The sequence below is a fragment of the Ceratotherium simum genome, chromosome 13, assembly GCF_057802395.1.
Source record: "Ceratotherium simum simum isolate JZ-2026a chromosome 13, ASM5780239v1, whole genome shotgun sequence".
NCBI lineage: Eukaryota > Metazoa > Chordata > Mammalia > Perissodactyla > Rhinocerotidae > Ceratotherium > Ceratotherium simum.
In genome coordinates, this window is record NC_141912.1 from 29,046,049 (window position 1) to 29,054,854 (window position 8,806).

Below are 8,806 nucleotides of genomic sequence, written 5' to 3' on the forward strand. Positions count from 1 at the left end.
GGAAGCCCCACACACTCCACCACTGCCCCACACTCTGCACTTGCTCTTTGTGCACGCCCTCCCCCACTGAAGTGGGCTCAGTCACCAGGCTGCAGAGAATCCAGTCCCCAATCTACGCAGGCCCACAAGATACCTGAGGGCTTGTTGTTGGGTGGGGTCCCTAGGGTGGGCTGCCTGCCCTGGCTGAGCTGGATTAAATCGGTGCTCTAGTGGGTGGGGCAGAACCTGGGCTAGCAGGCCCCAGGGAGAACACCAATGGTGTCTGTGTCAGCACGCCCACACCAGGCCACAATGATGGCTGCCACCAGTGTCCCTTCCCTGAAGAGATCTGACCTCTCACCAAGGTGCACTCAGAGCCTATCAGGTGAGTTTCTTTTCACCAAAGCACTGTGCACCTTTCTTTCTGGATTTTAGGTTGCTTTTGGAAATGGGTGAATTTGTGCATGGGCCCTTTAAGAGCTGGTTTTTATTTCTTTGTGAACCAGCTTTTCTGGGGGTACTCCACAATGTTTTAGTAGCAGGCAAAGTCAGATATTATGCCACTTGTCTTGATTGTGCTGGGTCCACAAAATGCCTACAATGGGGGCGCTCCCTGGCTCATGGCCCTGCTCCTCCAGGGAGGGCTGCGTACCTTTGGGCTGCTCCCGGGTGGCCGTGAAGCACTGCCGCTTGTGGAAGTGGCATTTTTTCTGTCCAGAAGAGTGTTTCTGCCTCTTCCACCTCTGTTAGGATTGTCCTTTGTTGCAGGAGTTCCTCTTATCCAGTTTTCAGTTCTCTCTCAGGGGTAATTTTTCCACAAGTCGTTGTAAATTGGCTGTGTCCGCGGGAGGAGGTGAGTTCAGAGTCTGCTTAGGCCGCCATCTTGCCTTCTCTCCTCAGCCCTCAGATTCTAATTCAGCATTACTAAAAGCAAAAGGTATAAACCCGAATATAGAAGATTGGGACAATAAGTTCTTTATGTGGAATTCCAAAGAGGACATTGTGAGTATTTCATTTAAGGCAGCTGCAGTAAGGGGAATTTTCTATCCAACTGACACCTTCATCTCCTTTTCCTTATATGATGTCCATAATAGCTACTCAGTATCTTACGCACTTTTTTATATCATGTAAATAATAAGCATTCATTACTTTATAGTTTTTTCAGTATCCTAATATATCCCTTTCACTCTCCATCTTATTGTGAATACTTTTGATAACAACAAGTAGTACTTTGTCAAACTCATGTGTAATTACAAGATTATTATGATTTATTAGTTTGTCTTTTATAATAATCAGAATAAATATTAACTTCCTCAAAATAATATGACATGAAAATTACTTATGTAGTTTTCTTCATTTATTTTTGATGTTTATTTTGTTTAATTCAAACAAAAAATGAAAACCTGAATATCACAGTCTGTGGTAGCAGCTACCTTGATATAGGTCATTCATTATTTTTAACTGTTGATTTATCTATCTTTTACATTTACTTCTTTAGCCCTAAATGTTAGCATTTACCAACAAATGGAGACAGATCTGTCCATGACAATTCCTGAGAGATAAAATCAAACTGCTTCCTGACTCTCTCCAGTGGGAAGAAAATGTGTCTCCTGGGAGAGGGAGGCAGAATAAGGATTCAGAACAAGAAGAATTGAAATATAACATGTTCATATTCCATTGTTTATCAGGAAGGAGGAGGGCTCAAATATCTCATCATGGAATCAGCACAGCCTTGTATGCTTCTGTGTGTGTGTGTGTGTGTGTGTGTGGAGTTGAGGGCATTTCTAGGAGGGACATAATGTTCTCTCATGAGATAATCTTCCTGAGATCAGACACAGTGCTGACTACAACAAAAGCTTCTCAGTGCATGGTCTTAGAGGTGAGGACTAGGCAGATTTACATCCTCTGAATTTTGAGAGGTTATAACAAGAGAGTTCAGAGAAAATCAAGCAGTGGCTCATAAGAAACAATAACCATCCACTTTTCCCCCCTACATATTAATGATTAAATGTATGTGACGTAACTAATGTGTTAAGACAAGAGGTTGTGGAAGACTGTACATTAAAGTGTGAAAATGGATAGTCAATACCCAAAGCATTTTTCAGTTCTGGCTATTATTTTAATAAGTCATTTTCTCCTTCTCTGAAGAGTACAAAAATTTACTCAATTTGCCAATATCCCTGTTGTAAAATTGCTGTAATTTGTTCTAAATTAATTATTTCACAGAAATAGGTATTTCTCATTGATAAGGAATGGAAATACCTACATTATCCTGTTCACGTTAATCCAATCAAATGATAAAATACTTCCTGCTGGGTTATGTTAAGGTGTCACCTTATTATCAAGTCCTTATTATTATTAGGTAATTAGTATAGATGATGCGACTATGAGGAAATTATGGAAAAAGGGTGTAGTCATCTCTGTAATCTTTAATGACCAATTTACATAAACTGTATATACTATTAAAGTATTTTAGAAATGACAATGTTATAATAATGAAAGTTAATATTTATTAACTTGTTGCCAGCCACTATACTAAGTGTTTCAGATAAAATATCTAATAATGTATAACATTTTCCTTAGGTTGATAGGAGATAAAGAAATATTTCATTATGAAAACAGAAATTAACCAGGGACTGAGTCAGTCAAGGAACATTTATAATTATGTGGGGTTGACCCAAAATGAATCACATGTGCTGGATTATTTCCAAAGCAGACTACATAGAGTGTGCTTGATTTGTATCTTGGGGATGAGTAAGGAGGCACGTGAAGCCAAGCCATAGAACTATTAAAATTATCCTATCTCCGTCCTCTATTTCTTTCACACCTCCAGCTATCACTGAAAGTCCATCCCATGACTTAAACCTTCAGAATCTTGCCAATGTTCAACGGCCACTTAATCTTTTATTGTGCTGAGTAGGAATCTATAAATGTAATTTATCATGGGGCATGAAACTCTTATATCTTCAGATGATATCACTGTGCCTATTTGCTTAATTACTGACTCTTAATACAGGCTATTTTTACAGACTGATGATAGGGAATATTCCAGGCAGCATCCTATGAAAGCATTAACATGAGATTTTAAAAAGCAAGAGGTTTGGTTGCCGATAAATTACATTTTAGTGTCTGTCCCTTACTCTTTATTCATAGTTTCCTTGTACAATATTTGCATTTTCAACTCAAAGCAACTCAGCAAGAAAGGTAGAAAGGGCTTCATCCTCCTTTCATTACACAGAAATAATGGGTCAGAAACTTTAAGTCAAGAAAATGTACCAGGTGAGAGACAGAAGCAATGCCCATGCCAAATTGTTCTACTGCCTGTGATGCTCCTTTCTGCAGATGTCTGACACCTGCCTTGAGCATCTTACTGTCTTTCCATAAGCAATGATTAAAATGAAATATTTTTAGTATGTACATAAAGCTGACTTCTACTACATAGATCTCAGAGTCCCCAGACTAAGCTCAACAGAGAGTAAATCCTGAAAACAATAGAAAGTTTAAAAAAAAAGTGGATTTTACCTGGATTAGTATTATTCCAATTGACAGGGAGAGAGAAGAGAACTTAACTACATTCGTATGTATTCTCACCTCCAGTGAGTTCTACACATTTATTTTTATATGATTTAGTGTTTATTTCTCAAAAGAGTACCATTATTTGCCAGTTCAAATATTTAGAAGCCCTCGCAAACCTTCACTACTTCTGACATCTTATTTATTTATTTATTTTTTGTAAGGAGGATCGGCCCTGAGCGGGCATCTGCCAATCCTCCTCTTTTTGCTGAGGAAGACTGGCCCTGGGCTAACATCCATGCCCATATTCCTCCACTTTATATGGGACGCCAGCCACAGCAGGGCCTGACAAGTGGTGCATCAGCGCACGCCCGGATCCGAACCAGCAATCCCCGGGCCACCGTAGCAGAATACGCACAATTAACCGCGTGCGCTACCTGGCCGGCCCCCTGACATCTTATTTTTACAATCACTTCTGAACCTTGTGAAATTTTTAAAATGTACTTATGATGAGATGCCTTTTAAATTCATCTCGTGAGTCTACAAATATCCAATGACTAACAGCATGCATTAGCCCTTTTGCAGTCAGCTCTCACTGTGTGCCATCCACCAGGAGGTTTCTCTGCTTCTCAACATTCCCTGACTCCCATCCCCAACATAGGCAGCTGCATTTGCTGGTTAAGGTCTAAATGGGACTAGGGTATTCATGAAAGGAAACCATCGTGATGTCTCTACTTAAAAAAGAGTCAGACATTCTCCTTTTCTGGTTGGGATTTCCCACTTGGTCCCTCCATCAGTGTCACAGAAGAAATTATGATTCCTCCAAAATACAGGAAAAAATAATGGGTTAAGACACATATTTGTGTATTTAACTGACAAATGGGATGAGAACTTCTCCACATTCAAAGCTTTCTATGTAACTACTTAGACTATTATTAAGGAGTATGGATATTTAAACAATCATTTGGGTTTAAAATAAAATAAGTAAGCCCTTGTCTATGTTTTCTTTGCCTCGGCTTTAACTGAATTCTGTTGCTACATGGAAATATGGATATTAAAATTAATTACAATGCAAGAAAAAGTTTATAAATGCTTTAATATAAGTATATATACATTCTAATAAACTACTAGATATCTGAGCAAATTTTCCGGTAGTTATACGCATTGAGGGTCCCTATAATTGTGCAGAGGTGCTATTTTACATTTAACAGACTTTGAATCAGTACACTTGTTTCTGTCCTTAACTTTTGACAACTTTTGCATAGTTCAGTTGATGCCCAAATTAGTAGATTAGAATGATTCATATTACACAACTATTTTTTCTCAAGACATAACATTTAGGTGACATTTTTATGCCTGTCTGTCTGTTTGTATGTATGTATGCATGTATGTATGTATGTATGTACATACTTTTTGCTTTTCCTCTCTCCATGATGGCCTAAGAATAGAAAAACATGAAACGGAGATGAAGACAAGGAGCAGGAGAAATCATTCGGGATTGTGATGTAAAATTCCACAAGAGGGAGTGTATAGGAAGGTAAATCTGTTGTGAGAGAACACATGTATACAGACACTGCTTTAGCTTAATACTTATCGAGTGTTGAACATGAAGAGGCAGTAAAGTAGGTGGACAATCAAGAAGGCAAAAGTCAAGATACCATGGGAAAATAAATACAAAGAAAAGGAAATATACGCAAGCAAGTCACGTACTAAAAGTCGCAATTAGTTTGATATGACTATAGCATGAGGTCCATTTGGGGAAGGGGTGAAATAAAAGTTTCTATCAAGAGACAGTGACATGATCCATAGATTTCATAAATTATATTAAGAAATTTGAATTTTAACTTGAGGCAATGGCAATTTTCACTTAGCAAAGAGCACTCTGATTGAGAAAGATTGGCAGATGAGAAATATTGGAAAGTAAGAAATTTTGTTGCAAAGATGAAATTATCTCAGCAGTACAACATAGATATGATATGAATGGTTGTGATACAGTCTTCACATGGGTGCCGCTTCTTTTCAATCACATCTCAGCTCATGTTTCTCATTGTCAAGAGCCCCCTTTGAACATCCAATCTAAATTGGTCAGTTACCAGGACATACCATGGTTTTAATTCTCTGTATTGCAACAACTATTTATTTATTGAATGGCTATTTAATTTCTGCCTTCCTTCGCTAAATAAACTCCCCCTAGGAAGAATTCTTTATTCACTGTTGAATCTCAGGACTTACAACGGTAACTGCACAATACTCTGTGCTTAATAAATTTTTGTTGAATGAATGAGTAAAGCAAGGAAGTCAATGCTAAGAGAAATGGCAAGAAATGGATAAACATGAAAGGATCTTTTTGGTAGTAGTTGACAACGGATTAAAGAAACAGATGAAGAGAGAGTTGAGCTGAAATTAATATTTTTCCATTTGATGCTTGGTGACCAGGCATATTTTGGACAAATCAACTGGGATACTGGCCACAGAATAGGAATTAGTTTGAAAAGGTATGAGGATGAGTGTAATTTCTGGACTTCTTGAAATTTAGAATTGCAGGTAAGAAGGTTATCCATCTGACTTACGAGAGCTTGTTACAAGTAGTATAAAGATAACCATTTACATCTGAAAGAATCCTTGATGACTTTGACTTGCTCTTCTCCAGGTCATGAACCTTAATTTGTCCTTGTGGCAGTACAACAGCATGAGTGTTAAACACTTTGCATTTACCAAATTCTCTGAGGTCGCTGAACACTGTTTCCTTTTATTTACCGTCATCCTATTCATGTTCTTAGCATCACTCACAGGCAATGCTCTTGTAGCTCTTGCCATCTGGACCAACCCAGTCCTCCACACTCCCATGTACTTCTTCCTGGCCAACTTATTTCTCTTGGAGATTGGCTGCACTTGCTCTGTCATACCCAAAATGCTGCAGAGCCTTGTGAGTGGGGTCGAGGAATCTCTTGGGAGGGTTGTGCTACACAGATGTTTTTCTTTATATTATTTGGTACCAGTGAGTGCTGCCTTTTGGCAGCCATGGCTTTTGACTGCTATATGGCCATATGTTCCGCACTTCACTATGCATCACAAATGAGTTGTGGAGTGTGTGCCCAGTTGGCAATGGTTTCTTGGGGAGTGGGATGCATGGTAAGCTTGGGGCAGACCAACTATATTTTCTCCTTGGACTTCTGTGGCCCTTGTGAAATAGACCACTTCTCTTGTGACCACCCCCAATCCTGGCACTTGCCTGTGGGGATATATCCCATGGTGACGCTGCAGTCTTTGTTGCGGCCATCCTTTGCATTTCCAGCCCATTTTTACTGATCATTGCTTCCTGTGGTAGAATTCTAGCAGCCGTGCTGATCATGCCCTCACCTGAAGGCTGCCAGAGATCTCTTTCCACCTGTTCTCCCCACCTACTTGTAGTAACACTCTTCTATGGTTCAACATCTGTCACCTACTTAAGGCCCAAGGCTAGCCATTCACCAGGAATAGATAAACTCCTAGCCTTCTTCTAAACAGGGTTGACATCCATGCTCAACACCATCATCTATAGTTTATGGAACAAGGAGGCCAATGCAGCTTTCCGGAGAACCCTGTGTGAGAAAAAAGTTTTGACTTGTAGAAGATACGAGTTGACCGTCCAAATCTGCTCTTTGGAAAAGATGCACACACAACCCATGAGTAAAAAGAAAGAAACAAGAAAGTACACTGTTCAACCTGTTTTGTAAGGACCTTCTTTAATTACAGTGATTACAAATTTAGGAGATATCTCTGTACTCAGAGCTCTAGTTCTGACTACTAAATTCTGGAAGGAAGTTGGCTACCAAAGAATTTTATAGGTGAGTCCAACACTAGACACGTTTTCCAAACTATGTTAGTCTAGGCTTAGAGTATAAATTTTCAGATTATATCTCAGTAGGCTGGCAAATTCTTACTCTATACTCTTAGGAATTTTCTAGCTCCTGAGGGGCCCATCTGACTTCTGCCCTGTTCACTGGGGGGGAGTGTTCCCACATATGCCTGTCCCATATGACTCTTAAATCTCTACTAACTCTACGAAGTTCATTATTTCCTTTCATAAAACATGTTTTACAATTCTTCAACCTTAGTTATTGTTACATGATATAGACTTGAATTCTTTTCATGAGTACAGGTACTATAAAAATACATAACATGCAAAAAAAAAAAAGCAAACATGTTTCAAAGGTTTTGTTGAAGAATATTAAGAGAAAAAATATGGGAAGTGTTTATCAAGACTCCATTTGGTGAAAATATTTTTAAAAAGAAAGAAAAATTATATTTAAATTCAAGGATGGGAGAAGAAAACTGAACTAAAAATAATTAGTATATGTAATTTTAAAGATGTTTATGTAATTTACAAAATTTTCATATGTGCAGAAGAATCCTGAGTCAAGATATTTGGAAATCATCCACAAAACTTGCTCTTAAGTGAAATGAATATGGTTACAACACAGTCCAGTAGCACCTATAGAGACGTTGCCTTGGATTAGAACATCTAATTCTCAGGGAGGTGCTGTGTTAGCACTTGATGTATGAAGGATTAATAACTACTCCTATAATAGTTGCAATGTTACAAAGAGTGGAGAACTGTGACGGCTCCTATGACTTAAGTTTATTCCCCAGATAAACAGATTTAATCTTCTCCTGTTGGTCAAAGGATACAAACTTCCAGTTATAAGATGAATAAGTTCTGGAGATCTAATGTACAGCATGATGACTATAGTTATTTATATTGTATTGTATACTTGAAATTTCCTAAGAGAATAGATCTTTAGTGTTCTCGCACACACACAACACGATAACTATGTGAGGTGATGAATGTGTTAATTAATTTTATTGTGGTAATCATTTCAAGATGGTTATCAAATCATCAATTATATACCTTAAATATATACAATTTTATTTGTCAATTATACCTCAGCAAAGCTGAAAAGAAGAAAAACTATGTGATAATTGTACTCTCAGAAGATAGTAGTGATGTTCACTAATGACCAAAATGTGTGTTTTGCCAGATATCCCTATTTTACCAAAAACTGTACAATTCATTCATTTAAACTTAATACACTTATTTTCATTTACATGTGTGTAGGATAATTAACAATGGAAATAATATGAACATGCAAAAATAACTTACTGGTTAACAACTGTGCTACAGGAATAGGCAGGAATTATATGCTGGCACCAAAGACAATTTAGAAGTATGCTTATTAATCTAGAAAAATGATTTATTAAGTATTAAAGCAAGTAAAAAACAATTTGTATGGTGTGACCATTTTTGTTTAGTTTCATAAGTTTGAAAAGATAA

At 37.8% G+C, this 8,806-nt stretch overlaps 1 pseudogene; it reads left to right on the forward strand.

Annotated features, from left to right (window-relative positions):
- The first annotated feature begins 6,145 nt into the window (after positions 1 to 6,145).
- Positions 6,146 to 7,208, forward strand: LOC147915626 (olfactory receptor 10C1-like; annotated as a pseudogene).
- Positions 7,209 to 8,806: the final 1,598 nt, after the last annotated feature.